This window comes from Cyrtonyx montezumae, unplaced genomic scaffold (assembly GCF_038088225.1).
Source record: "Cyrtonyx montezumae isolate F1298 unplaced genomic scaffold, pur_monq_1.0 scaffold_35, whole genome shotgun sequence".
In the NCBI taxonomy this organism is placed as follows: Eukaryota; Metazoa; Chordata; class Aves; order Galliformes; family Odontophoridae; genus Cyrtonyx; species Cyrtonyx montezumae.
The window spans coordinates 1,201,187-1,213,486 of record NW_027072040.1 but is presented as its reverse complement, the minus strand read 5'-3'; the positions used below and the strand labels follow the sequence as shown (position 1 = coordinate 1,213,486).

At 56.2% G+C, this 12,300-nt stretch overlaps 1 protein-coding gene across 1 annotated transcript in view; it reads left to right on the top strand.

Annotated features, from left to right (window-relative positions):
- Nucleotides 1-12,300, top strand: part of ANKRD11 (ankyrin repeat domain containing 11) — a 59,937-nt gene that overhangs the window by 7,972 nt on the left and 39,665 nt on the right. Inside the window, exon 2 of the mRNA XM_065745289.1 lies at nucleotides 7,748-7,823. The gene's annotated coding sequence lies outside the window, so the exon portion shown is untranslated. The remainder of the gene's footprint in view (nucleotides 1-7,747; nucleotides 7,824-12,300) is intronic.

The following is a 12,300-nucleotide window of genomic DNA, read 5'->3' as shown; positions in this document are numbered from 1 at the left end:
CCACGTGGGATTTCCTTCTGGCTGTGTGCTCCCATGGCCGAGGCCTGAAGCTGTGACACAGCTGTGGGCATCGCTTGGCTCTGTAAGCAGAGCTGTGGGGCTCTGTTCGGTCCCATCCTTCCTCCTGTCCGTGGGCAGGCACCAATTGTCCCTTACGTAACCACAGCTTATCCCAGCACGTGGATGCCTTCGGATGCATATGGTCTCGCAGCTCTTCCTCGGTACTTTACGGAAAGAATTGAGTAACATTTTGTTCCGTAACGCGGTATGAAGAAACCGAGCATTTTTCTGTAATGGCGTACAAACAAGTAGTGCTGACATCCTATTTAAAGCGCCTGGAGGAGGCAGGGCTGGGAGGGAGGCAGGGCTGAATCACGTTCTGTTTTTCTCATTCCTACACGCCGGGGCTCGGAGCGGCCCCGCTCCCCCTGGCAGTGCAGCCCTGTTCCTTCCCTCTGCCCCCCCCCGCCTGCTGTCACTGGGATGTTGAGAGGTGACATGGGTTTGTGCTCCTTGGTGGCCCATCTGGTGGTGGTGGTGGGGCACTGTGGCTGCTGGTTGCAGCTGCCTGCAGTAACCAACGCTTGCTCCTCTGCAGTTGAGGATTTCTATCTGAACTTCACTCTGTTTTAAGTGCTGAGCTGCAGCTCGGGCCCTGCCCAGCTGGCACTGTTAGGGCGGCACAGTACGCGAGTTGTGTGCACAGAGTAATGCATGCAGTGACAAAGTTACCCCTTGTGGATCCTCGGAATGGACTCTCACCTGATTATTCTGTTAAACATTCATCCTTTCGTGGAAGGAGCGGAGTGGCTTTGGTGGCAGACAGACTGTTTGACTTTCTGGCGCTTCACTTTGAAGTTGGGAGTGTTTGTGAGGTTCCCTTGTAGTGCTCACGTTTGGTCTGACGCTCCTAATGGGAATGGGTTGCAGAATCCTGGAGCCGTAGGGGTTGGGAGGGACCTCTGCATCTCCCCTTGCCCAGAGCCCCTCCCTGGAGGAGCTTTCCCACAGCAGGTTGCACAGGAAAGCATCCAGGTTGGGTTTCATATCTCTGGAGCCTGTTGGCCATCGGCACCCGCAGGTCCCCCTCTGCAGAGCCCCTTCCAGCTCAGCCCCACCTGTACTCACGGGTTCCTCCCCACCTGGAGGACTGCTCCTGTGGAGCCCCGTCAGGTTCCTCTCTGCCTGGCTCAGCCTGTGCAGGCAGCAGAGGATTGCCTTCCCCCAGTGAAGGGCCCCTCTGCCGGCCCTAAGGAGGGCTTAACGAGCCCCCCCACGTCCTGCAGTCACACTGCTGCCTTCAGGTGCTGGGGGAGGCTGCCCACCCCCACGAGGAGAGGTGCGTGAGCAAGGAAAGTGCTTTCCAAATCATCTCTGTGCTGTGCAGGATTACCGTTCTGCTTCTTCCAACAATAAGAATGTGGAAATAATTGCTCTGCCTGGAATTCCCTCTCTGACAACAATGGCAGGAGCAGGGTGGGGTTGTTTGAGAGTGCTGGTGATGAAGTGCTGCCCGACGTCCCCACGTGGGGTGTTGCTGTTGAGTCTCCTGCACAAACAGCCACGTCTTGGAGCGGCTGCCCGAGTAGTTCTGGCTGCTCCCGTCTCTTCTCTGCAAAACTGGCTAGGAATGCTTTGGCTGCATCAGGTCTCCTTAACGCTGAACAAGGGAATGCAGAAGGGTAGTTGGAGTTTCCCCCTTTGGGTGAGGGAGTAGGGAAGCCTACCAGAGTGCCACCTACGAGCAGCAGTTAGGTATTGCCACCTCTGCATGCCACGATTCATCCCCGAGGTGGCCGACCCGCAGCTCCGGGCAGGTTCAGATGTTGTACTTCCAGCTGAGCATGGCCTGGGCCGAGTCCTGGCTGTGTCTGGGATGGGCTGTCCAAGATCTGTAGTTTTTCTGTCCCACACTTGGCTTCACCTCGTTGCACTGCATGTGGCGTGGCTCTGCCCGCTTCCCCAGGCCTGCTTGGTGCGTGGGGGCAGCAGGGCTCGGGCAGTGGGAGCTGTGAGCCCTGGGTGCGTCGGGGACTCGGGCTCCACATGAGAGCAGTTTGCAATGCGTGGCTGTGGTTGTTTACCTCCAGCTGCAATTATCTTACTTCCTGAATTAAGAACGTCACATCAGCTCGCTGAAGCGAGATTTGATGACAAAGGCATTGTTTTTAGCCACCAGCCGGGCAGAGAACATTGCAAGTACGCATCTAAATGTGACTTTAGGAGCTTTGAGTCGGCTCTGGCTGCTGCGTGGGCTCATGGGTAGCTGCTTGGCTGGGGATCAAGGCACTGCTTTAATCCTACCTCTGTCCTTTTGTCCTCTGCGTGCTTTTCACTGCCCAGCGCCGTGCCCTGCCCTCGTGGGGTGTGTGTGTGTGGCTGCTGGGGTCTGAACGTGGCTGGTGCTGAGCCCCAGTGCTGTGCTCTGGGACGCACGAGGGTCCTCTGCTGTGGCCTTGCAGGCAGTGTCAGGTGCTTGGTGTAACCGGGAGCTCGTGCTGCTTTATGGTGCTGCCCTCGGGTGCAGGGCAGCGCAGTGCCCGCTCGCAGCACGTGGCTGTGTGCTCCTGGGGAGGCTCTGCTGTTCCTTCCCTTTGGGAGAGGCAAGAAGAGCAATTTCCTCGGCCCCTCCTTGCCTGATCAGTGCTCCTTCAGTAAACGGAGTGCCTGCGTCCTTCTCACAAATTGCTTTCAGAAAGGAAATAGTTGTGTTATTAATAGTAACCCACACCCAGCGTGCCACGGGTGCAGGTTTGGGACCCCACGGTGGCAGATGTCTGTCCCTCTTTGCTGGGAACGTTCTGCGTTTTCACAGTGTTTTAAGCCTGAGCATCACGGGAGAGAAGCTGAGTCCCTGCTTGTAAGAAGCAGTGCTCTTTGTGCCCAGTGCCTTCACTGAGGACAGCTTCAGGGGCGCGGGGTGGGCCTGGCAGTGTGTCCCATGCCAACCCTGTGCACGAGGAGCTCATGTGGCTGTGAGCTTAGCTCGGGTTCATCCCGGTCAGCGTGGTGTGGGGTTTCCTACACGTGGGCAGTGCTGCTCCATCTTCACAGCTGGTCTGCTCTGCACCGTACCCTTACAGCTCAGCTGGCTGAGACCCCCGGGGCGGGGGGTTGTTCCTGCTGCAGTGCTGAGGCTCTGGGCTGGGATGGGAGCGGGCGCTCGGCCCTGTTTGCCAGCTGGGTGTTGCAATGCTGCTGCAGGTACCTGCGGGCAGGAGTTGGGTAACCGTTCTTTGTTGCAAGCCTGAATTCCTGCAGCTTTCTAACATAGGTTGTTTTTCAGTGCTCAGTTAATTCTTCAGTTTTCCCATCAGTGTTTTGCAGCTGCCAGCAGCCGGGGATCCCGTTGCTCACGCTGCTGCTCGCACGAGTGCTGGTTCCCCTTTCCTCTGGGTGCTGGGAGCAGCCCTGGCTGCCTTTGCCTCCTCTGCTGCTCTGAGCACAGCTCATGCTGGTTTCTGCTGGCCTGGAAGTCTCTTCCTGGTGCTGGTTTTTATGTCCTTGTGTTTCAGCTCCGTTACGCCCTTTGCTTTACCTGCCTACATGGACATGGCCGTGCTTAAGCTTTTTGTGTGTGTGCTATTTATATACTGCCTCTGCGATCATCCGACTGTAGAGTAATTGCTTCAGAAACTCAGTGCCTTTCAGAAGGGGCCCAGGCAGTGTTTGGGATATGGAGGTTAGTGTTCCTCCTGCTCTCCTCCGTGTGAATGGAGATGTTGATGGCACAGTTGAGCTCTCAGTGCATGGCTCCGTTCCCCCCCGGGTGGGCTGGGCCTGACTGTGCTGTATGCTCTGCAGGCAACTGAGCAGCTCAGTGAGTACTGGGCTGGAAGTGGAGCAGTCCTGGTGTTGTGGAGGTAGATGGGATGCTGTAGGTCCCTGCTGGCTTTGTTTTTTCCCCTGCTTGAAATAAATACCCATTCTTCTGTATGTAGTGCAAAGTGAAGGCTCCTTCGAGCAGGGCAGCAGCTCCCAGCCTGCATCCCCCTGCAGCACATCCAGCTCACTTCACCAAGTGAACTTCATGATGCATCTTTCTGGAAGAGATTCAGCCCAACTGCCAAGACCTAGCAGTCTGAGGCAATGATATTTCGTGCTGGAGCTCCAAAAATGAAAACCTGCTGAGGTCGGGAGGGCGGTTTGAAAGCCGTGGGGCAGGAGGGCAGGATGGCTGCAGCTCCCTCACGCCCAGCCGGCCTGCTGCCGTCCGTGTGCCAAACAGCCCCTGGCACGAGGCTGCAGGCCGGGCCTGCCCGGTGCAGGCAGGATTCGTTCATGAATTTGCTGATAGAAGTGAGTAATGTCGAGGTGTTTTAACATCTTCTGCAGCAAACAGTGTTTCTGTATGAGTAAATCCCAGCTGGGGTAGCGGCGCGTCCTCGGCGGGACGGGTCTTGTCTCTGCTTGCTGCTGCAGGAGGGCAAGCCAGAGCCTTGAGCTGCAGCACAAGGTTGGCTCGGGAAATTGCAGAAACTGTTTGGAGTGAATACTTTCCACTCATCAGAGAAGCCACAGAAGGGCGGTGAGGGCGAAGGAGGAGAGATGAGAACATGCTCGTGTGTTTCCAGAGCTCTTAATTGTGTGCGCGGAATAGAAAAACCTGGTGCAGTGGAAACTGTTGGGGCTTGCATCGCCTTCTGCCACATCACTCCAAGAAAAAAAGGAGCTACTGAAATGACTTCAGCTTTCAGGTGGTGCTGGGGGCGGGGGCTGCTCTGACACCTCTGCTGGTGTGGTGGCAGCCCTGGGGTGTTCAGTGGGGGCTGCAGGTGCCCGATCCCACTCGTGGCATTGTCCACAAGAGCTGACCCATGCTGGGAGTTGTGCTCAGCCCCCGTTGCGTGCACCGGGGTTACGAGCAGCCACGTTTCTGCTGGCAGTTTTTTTTTTTCTTAGCTCAATGCAATTTAAATACAAAATGAAACACTTCTGTACCGTGCTTTGACCTACTGAAATGAATTACAGAATTCGAACCTCCCAAGTCTTATTTCTATAAAAGGAAGCACAGAAATGTACCATAGCCAGACGTCTTCTCACGTTCTCCTTATAAGCACGGGGCTGGCAGCATCGCCCCGTGGCAGCCAGCAGCAGCACTGGGTCTGCTGGGGCTGCTGAGGGGCAGCACCAGGGTCGTGCTCGGTGTCACAGCTCCCAGGCTGTCAGCACACGTCTCCCTGCAGCCTTCTGCTTCCTGGGCTCAGGCTGGTGTCAGCTCGTGCTTCTTGCACGTTGTGTTGGTCCTGTTGGCCTTTCAGTTGAAGGAGCTTAGGGACAGCTCGGCTCTGGTGCCGCATCTTGCCCTTCTGCCTGCTCCTGTTTTGGTGGGATGCACTGAGCCTTAGGCCCTGCGGGGAGCAGCTTGAGCTCTGGTTTTTAGGATGCGATCAAGTTACTGTGTGTTTTGTGGGGTGGCAGAGGTGATGGGAGCTTTGGGAAACACAGGTTGAGCGTGTTGTCTTCTGGGCAGCACAGAGGGGCACTGAGGCAAGAGTGTGGGGCTACTAGAGCAGTCTGATTGCATCACTCAGGCAGGCAGGATTCTGGTGTTCAGCACTACTGACGTTTGTTTCGTTAAATCCCATGAAAGTACAGGTGGAATTCTCCGTGCTGTCTGTGTGTGAGCAGCTGTCACTGTGGGGCTGTGGTGTGCAGCTGAGCAGTGCCTGCTCCCAGCCATGCCATGTGGGTGGGCACCCATCCCTGCTGCTGCCGCCCCTGGGCTGGCTGCTGGTGCAGTGTGAGCCCCTGGCTTAGGGCACAGCCTTCAGCTCAGCTCCGTGCCCGTGTTTGGGAAGCAGGTTGCTGCCTGCATTGCTTCTCCATGCCCTGCTCGCTGCAGGTGTGATGTGCTCAGAGGTGACCCCACGTGTCCCAGGAGGATGTGTTGGCACACGGTGGGGTCGGCAGCTCAGGGCCTTGTAGTGAGCACCGTGGTCTCCAAGCAGTGTGGTGTGGAGGCTGAGCTGCTCTTAGCTCACCTGCAGAGCTCACAGGGATGCCTGCAGGCTTCTCCCTGCCCTCCCCCTCGCTGCTGCTGTGTGCAGCTCCCTGTGTGCAGAGCTCACCGCGCTGCACAGCCGCTGTGCCTCGTGCATTCCCCAGCGGAGCCCTCGCAGGGATCCCTCATTGAAATTCTGTCTTTCCCTTAAATTATGCCGAGGGAAGCAGATGAATGCTGGGGAAAAGGGCTGTCCTGCTCTCCTGAGATGGCTCCATTCAGAAGTTGGTGTGAGCCGGGATGTGAACCTCTTGCTGACGTGGTGTTACACGCCTCAGCTCCGGGTCGCTGTGGAATCTGAATTAACACTGATCTGCTTTTAATCCGGCTCTTCCAGGGAAGAACAGACTCGCTTGCAGGGAGGTTGTGCCTCCTGGTCGCTGGCTGGAAGACGCAGCATTCTGCTCCTTTAGTACTCCATGCAAAGTGGGGACTGTGGGAGAGCCCTCGTGCATTGCTGGGCAGATGGGGCCAGAGCACAGTGTGCACGTGGCTGTGCTGCTGCAGTGGGCGCGCGGGCTCCCGTGCACCCACAGAGCAATCAGCATCTCTGATTTCCCTGCTGTGAAGATGCCAGGGCATCCTTCTAATCAAGAAGTCTGCATTACCTGATTCCTGGTGTGTGTGTGTGTGTTTTCCCAAGGGCTGCTGCCAGGTGTTGTGCTGTGTGTGCCCGCAGTTCCCATCAGCAGGGAGCTGCTGTGGGTGCTGGGCTCGGGCCCATCCTTCCCTGGCCCAGCTGCCTGCTCACCCAGTTTGCAAATCACTTTGTGCTAATATGAAACATCATCACAAAGTCTTGAAAGGCCCTGAGCTCTTTTTAAACAACGTCTGTCTGCTTTATTCAGTATTCGTGCTGCCCTTTGATGTGAAGGGAGGCCTGGTTGTGCCTGTATCGCGTGGTGGATCAGAGCTGCATTAGCACTGCTGTGTGGTGTGGGGGGAGGGGGACAGGCACTGTGCTGCTGGCCTTGAGGTGATACGTTCTCATCATTGCATGGGTTTATTAGTCATTGTGATTTAGGATCTGTGTTACGGATGGAAACGTTCACAGAATCACAGAGCTGTAGGGGTTGGAAGGGACATCCAGAGATCATTGAGTCTAACCCCCCGCCAAAGCAGTTCCCAGCCCAGGTTGCACAGGTAGGGGTCCAGGTGGGTCCTGAATGTCTCCAGAGGAGGAGACCCCACCACCACTGTGGGCAGCCTGTGCCAGCAGGTGCTGGGTTCTGTTCAGTGTGACATGTGGGGCTGAGCACGTTACCAGTCAGGCTTTGCCCATGATCTGTGTTGGGCTCCGCTGGGCTGTCTGGGAATCGATGGCCTGGACAGCTTCAGTTCAGAACCAGAAAACAAGCTGTTAATTGCAGAAGTGAGCTGGCTCACACGTGGCTCTGTGTTATGGCACATGATGTGAGTGAGCTGGGCTCTGAGCAGAGCTGCAGTGTGTGTGGGGCTCTCCAGAGCAGTGTCATGCCATGGTGCTCCTCCAGATGTGTGTGATAGCTCTGGTACAGCCAGACCTGGCTGCTAGCTGTGCACGCAGCACAGCCCATTGTCCTGATAGCACAGCTGCAGGGTCAGCTTCATGTTTTTCCCTTCGGTGGCGTCTGCCTTTCCCACCCAGGTGTCACCAGGTACTGTGGGCTGGGCGAGCAGTTGGTGTTCAGTGGGTACTCATACTCAACGTGATCCTTGTGAGTGGAACTGCATTTTTAACACAGCTCTTCCTGTGTCTTTCAGATCACACAGTGCTTTTGGGATACCCCTCGGTTGGATGTTAACGTCCTGCTAGCGCCGGCTTTCAGCGATGGAATCGGTAAATATTCACCTTGCCTCTGTCCAGGTGTTTCCAGCTGTTACCTGACGAGTGCTGCTGTCTGTGCTGATGCTGTAAACTCTCCTTAATTTGCTTTGTATCATTGGAAGCCAAGTATTGCAGCTCTGTGGAGGTTCTTTAAGGAGCTGCTAGTAGAGATTATCCAGAGAAGAGCTCTTCTAAGGCGCCTTCTCGTTGCCACGTCGCTTCCATTGCAGGGAGCTCTCCCCTGTGGAGGACACCACGGGCTGCTTGCTTTGCTGTCAGTGTGCTTTCAAAATAAAAACAACCAAAAGCTGTGGAAAAAGTGCTAGTTTAACAATGTGCTGTCTCCTTGTGATTAGTGTAATTGAAACAGATGGCACCTGTCTCACTTTGGACAGGGAAACCTCCGGATGTGCTGAGGCGACTCAGTGCTAGGACCCAACTCTTTGGTAGTGTTGGCAGATGTAGAAGTAATGCCTTATCCTGGAGTGGAATTAGTGGAAAATTGAGGGTTTTGCTGAAGTGTTCTGTGTAAAGAGGAGCGGGCTGGTGCTGCCCCGAAGCTTAACTAAGTGGGCTGCTCCTGCTGGGGGCTGTGGGTGCTCAGGGGTGATGCTGCAGGCGGGGTGCAGGGAAGGAGAGCTGCAGGCCTGTATCAGGTGGCTTTGCAAACTCGTAGGGGGCTTTTGTCCTGAGTTTTGAGGGAACGATCTCGTGTTTAGCTTGTCCGTACTAATGCCAAGGCATTCAGGGGGAGATGGATGTTGTGTCAGCGTCCCTTGGTGAATATTAATAGTGGTGGAGGCCTTGCACAGTGAAACAAAACAGGCTGGGCATCAGTAACTCTCCCCTGCTGCAGCTTCCTAATTAAAGTGTATCAGGTGTGAGGCCTTCAGCAGCAGCTGCAGTAACTCTTTCTTTAATGAGTGCTCTGCAGTTGCCTGAAAAACCGAGCTGGATCCTACCATCAATTATAGAGCAGCTTGTTTACCACCTATTGCATTTCATTGCTCGGCACCGAGATTCCTCATGCTGCATTTAATGTTGTGCTTTTCTTTGAACACCAGCCCTCCTTCAAACAGCAGGGTATGCTTTCACTGCAGTAACTTTCACTTCAGTGACGGTGTATGGGATATTTGTGCATCCTTGTGCAGGGCTCAGCTCGGAGCCTTGCTTCCCGCAGGGCAGCAGTGTGCTGAGGCAGGCTGCACTCCTCCTGGCTGCCCAGGGCTGTTACTGAGAGCTTACAGTTACGTGCTGCATCTGCATGGTGGCTGCTCCATTGTGTGTGTGCATCCAGCTGCTGTGGTTTCACCGGGAGCGGAGCTGTGTGCCATCAGTGTGGTGGTGTCACTGGGCTGGGCTCAGAAGTGCTTACCCAGGAGTGTGGCTTTGTTCCTTTCCAGGCCCTGTGTTGCCATGAGCTGTGTTTGGTGCACTGTGGCAGTGCTGAGCTTTTCTCTCTGCTGTCTGTGGCTGTGAGGAGGGGTTGCCTTCGTGTTAGAGCTGTGACAACGTGCAGGGGCAATGTGGTTGCTCTGGTGCCGTGTTGTGATTTGCCTTGCATGCAGCAGCCGTGCTGTGGGATCCAGGCTGGAAGGGTTTGGTTCATGCAGCAGGGTCCTGTGGTGCTGCCCTGTGTGCCTTGGTGCTCGTGGGGACGTGGAGTGGGGCATCTCGGGCTGTGCATGGGCTGCTGGGGAGCACACAGATGTGCTTTGCTGTGCTGGGGAGGGCCCTTCTGCTGCAGGAAGTTATGAAAGCCTGAGATTTCCCCATTCTGGTGGATGGCTCCTTATTGCAACATGCACATGTTGCTAAAGCTCTGCTACCTTCAGTTCTCTAAAAGCAGCTGCTTGATTACCATGGGAAGCTGAGGAGAAGCGGCCCAGAGGAGGCAGTGGGGCTGCTGGCCCTGTGCAGGGCTGTCCTCATGGCAGAGCTCCCGTGGCACGCTGTGCTGCACGCAGTGCATTGCAGGGGGTGAGCGTGGGGTCGGGGCTGCAGCACCTCGTCCCGAGGTGGCTTTGGCTCGGGTGTTTTGCAGAGCTCACGGTGCATTGGGAGGTGTGAGATGAAGGGCAGCTGGAGCCGTGCCTTGCTCTGAGCTCCTTGGGAGGGTACGGCTGTGAAGCTGAGACAGTGCTGGAAAAGCCATCACAGCACACGTTTCCAGACTGGAGTCTGTCCCCTGGGAGCCAGGTGCTGCAGTCACGGTGGCATCGTTTGGACAGAGTGGGACTCAGCTGTTGAAAAGGGAATGGAAAAAGCATTCAGCTCAGAGATGAGCAAATCCGCTTTCCATGGTGCTTTCAGGGACCAGGAGTGGGGTCAGGTCCCCTCACACTGCGGTGCCCTTCGGAGCTGTGCCGGGTGCTGCTGAGATTAAAGCACTGCATCTAAACCGGGCGCTTAAAGCCGCATCTCCGCTGTAAGCTGCGGGGCTTTGCTGCCAGCACAGCCTTCCAGGGCTCAGGTCTGTGGGGGAGAGCCCCGAGATGCTTCCCCTGCCCCGATGGACGAGCCGTGCCTTGCAGCTGTGACCTCGGGTGCTCACATTGCTGCTCTCACAGCTGGTTCTGTTTTATCAGTTTGTTAAACCTGGACTGTCATCTGTGCATGGACTCAGGCACCTGTGTGCCCTCAGCATCGCTGTCCCTCTCGGCAGTGTGGGCAGGGGCTCCTGTGATGGGAGGGAGTGAGCAGTGCCATTCATCCCCCCATAACCTACCTGGCACGCGTGCACAGCGGCCTTAAGGAGTGTGTTTGAGCTGTGTGTGATGGCAGTGGTTCTGCAGGTGCTGGTGTGCTCAGCTCAGAACGAAGCTCCCCATTGAGAGCGGCCTGCAGCCAAATACAACGCGGCTCTTCCTTCCTCTTGCCTTCTGTTTTGGAGCAGACAAAGCCATCGCAGCAGCAACCTGAAAGAGTGGAAAATAGGTGGGCTTTGTTGCTCTTTTTTTTCCGCTCGTCTTGGTTTTGAAGAGCTCTGTTTTCGTGAGGGGGCCGTACTCTGACTGAGTGTGGAGTAGAGCAGCTTTCAGAGGTGTGCAGCAGGAGCCCTAGCACGGCCCCTCCTGGGTGCAAGGGGCACCCCGGGGGCTGTGGAGGTGCTGTATGGGGCAGCTCACTCCCTTGTTTCTTACAGTCACAGAGTGCTTTGGGCTGGAGGGGACCTGTGAGGGCGGCCTGGCAGCGTGGCAGCCCCCAGAGCCCTGCAGCCTCACCCTGCTGTCTGTGGGGGCAGCCCGTGCTGGTGCCTCCCTGCCCTCACTGTGAGCGACCTCTTCCTTATGTCCAGTCTGAATCTGCCCCGTTCTGGCGTGTGGCCGTTTCCCCTCGTGCCATCCCAGCAGACCCGGCTGCAGAGTTGGTTCCCTTTCCCTTCCAGCCCCTCTATACTGGGAGCAGGATGCCTGCCCTGGGGGGGATGCTGTGGGGTCTGGAGGATGGGTTTCAGAGTGGAACAGCGGGATTACGCAGAAACAGGGCTGAAACCGTGTGCTTTCAGGAGATATCCATCATGCTCTGATTAAGTGCAGATGATGCGTTTGGCAGCAAGAGGTGTGCAATCTGTTCCTACCGTAAGGAGCTCGCAGACCAAAGGCCTGCTGATTAGAGCAGGCTGTTGGGGTTTCTGAATGAGTAATGATTCGGGAGGTTCTCGCTCCCTCATCTCTTGCTCTTTTCCAGAAAAGCAGAGGTAATTGTTTTTCTGGTGGTTGTGCTGTTCGCATCCATTAGCAGAGCTGTGTGTCCGTGGGGACAGAGGGGGCTCGGTGGTGTCACTGGGGATGCCCGGGCTGAGCTCGGGCCTGCATGGTGCTGGGGCAGTGCCAGACAGTGGATGTATGTGTTGAGAGCGTGGGGAGGGACTGCTGCTGCAGGAGGGGAGTGCTTCTGTGGTGCTCCAAAGTGCCTCAGAACAGAGGTGGGATGGGATTGTTATTTCTGTCCCACGAAGTTCCTGATGGTGCTCAGATCTGGAATGAACGGGGCTGTGGGGCTGAGACCTGGGAATTGAACACGGGTTGATTACCAGCCTAATGAGAAGTGTGAGAGCTCAGCTTCATGGCCCTCCTGACCCCCACATTGGATGGCAGCTCGCCCTTCCCTGCCACAAATTCCAGGCCGGCCTCATTGAAACCACGTAACAAATCTCTGCTTTGTCTGTGCTGGTGTGGGGCTGAGGATGGGCACAGGGATTGCTTGCCATTGCAGGGGGAGGGCAGGAGCAGTGCCATGCTGGGGCTCCGTGCTCCAACTCTTGTGTGTACAGCCTCCAGGGCCAGGAATGGTGCTGGGTTGGTGCTGGTGCCCTCTCCTTCACCGTTGCAGCCGGGGGTGCTGCTGAGGTTTGGAGGTGCTTGGGTGGAAGTCCTCTCCCTCATCCTTAGAGGACAGATGTCTCCCAAGTTCTGAGATGACAAACCCACGTTCTGTAATCTCCCATCTTAAGTACATGTGGGGTTTGAGTTAGCAGTATTTGAGG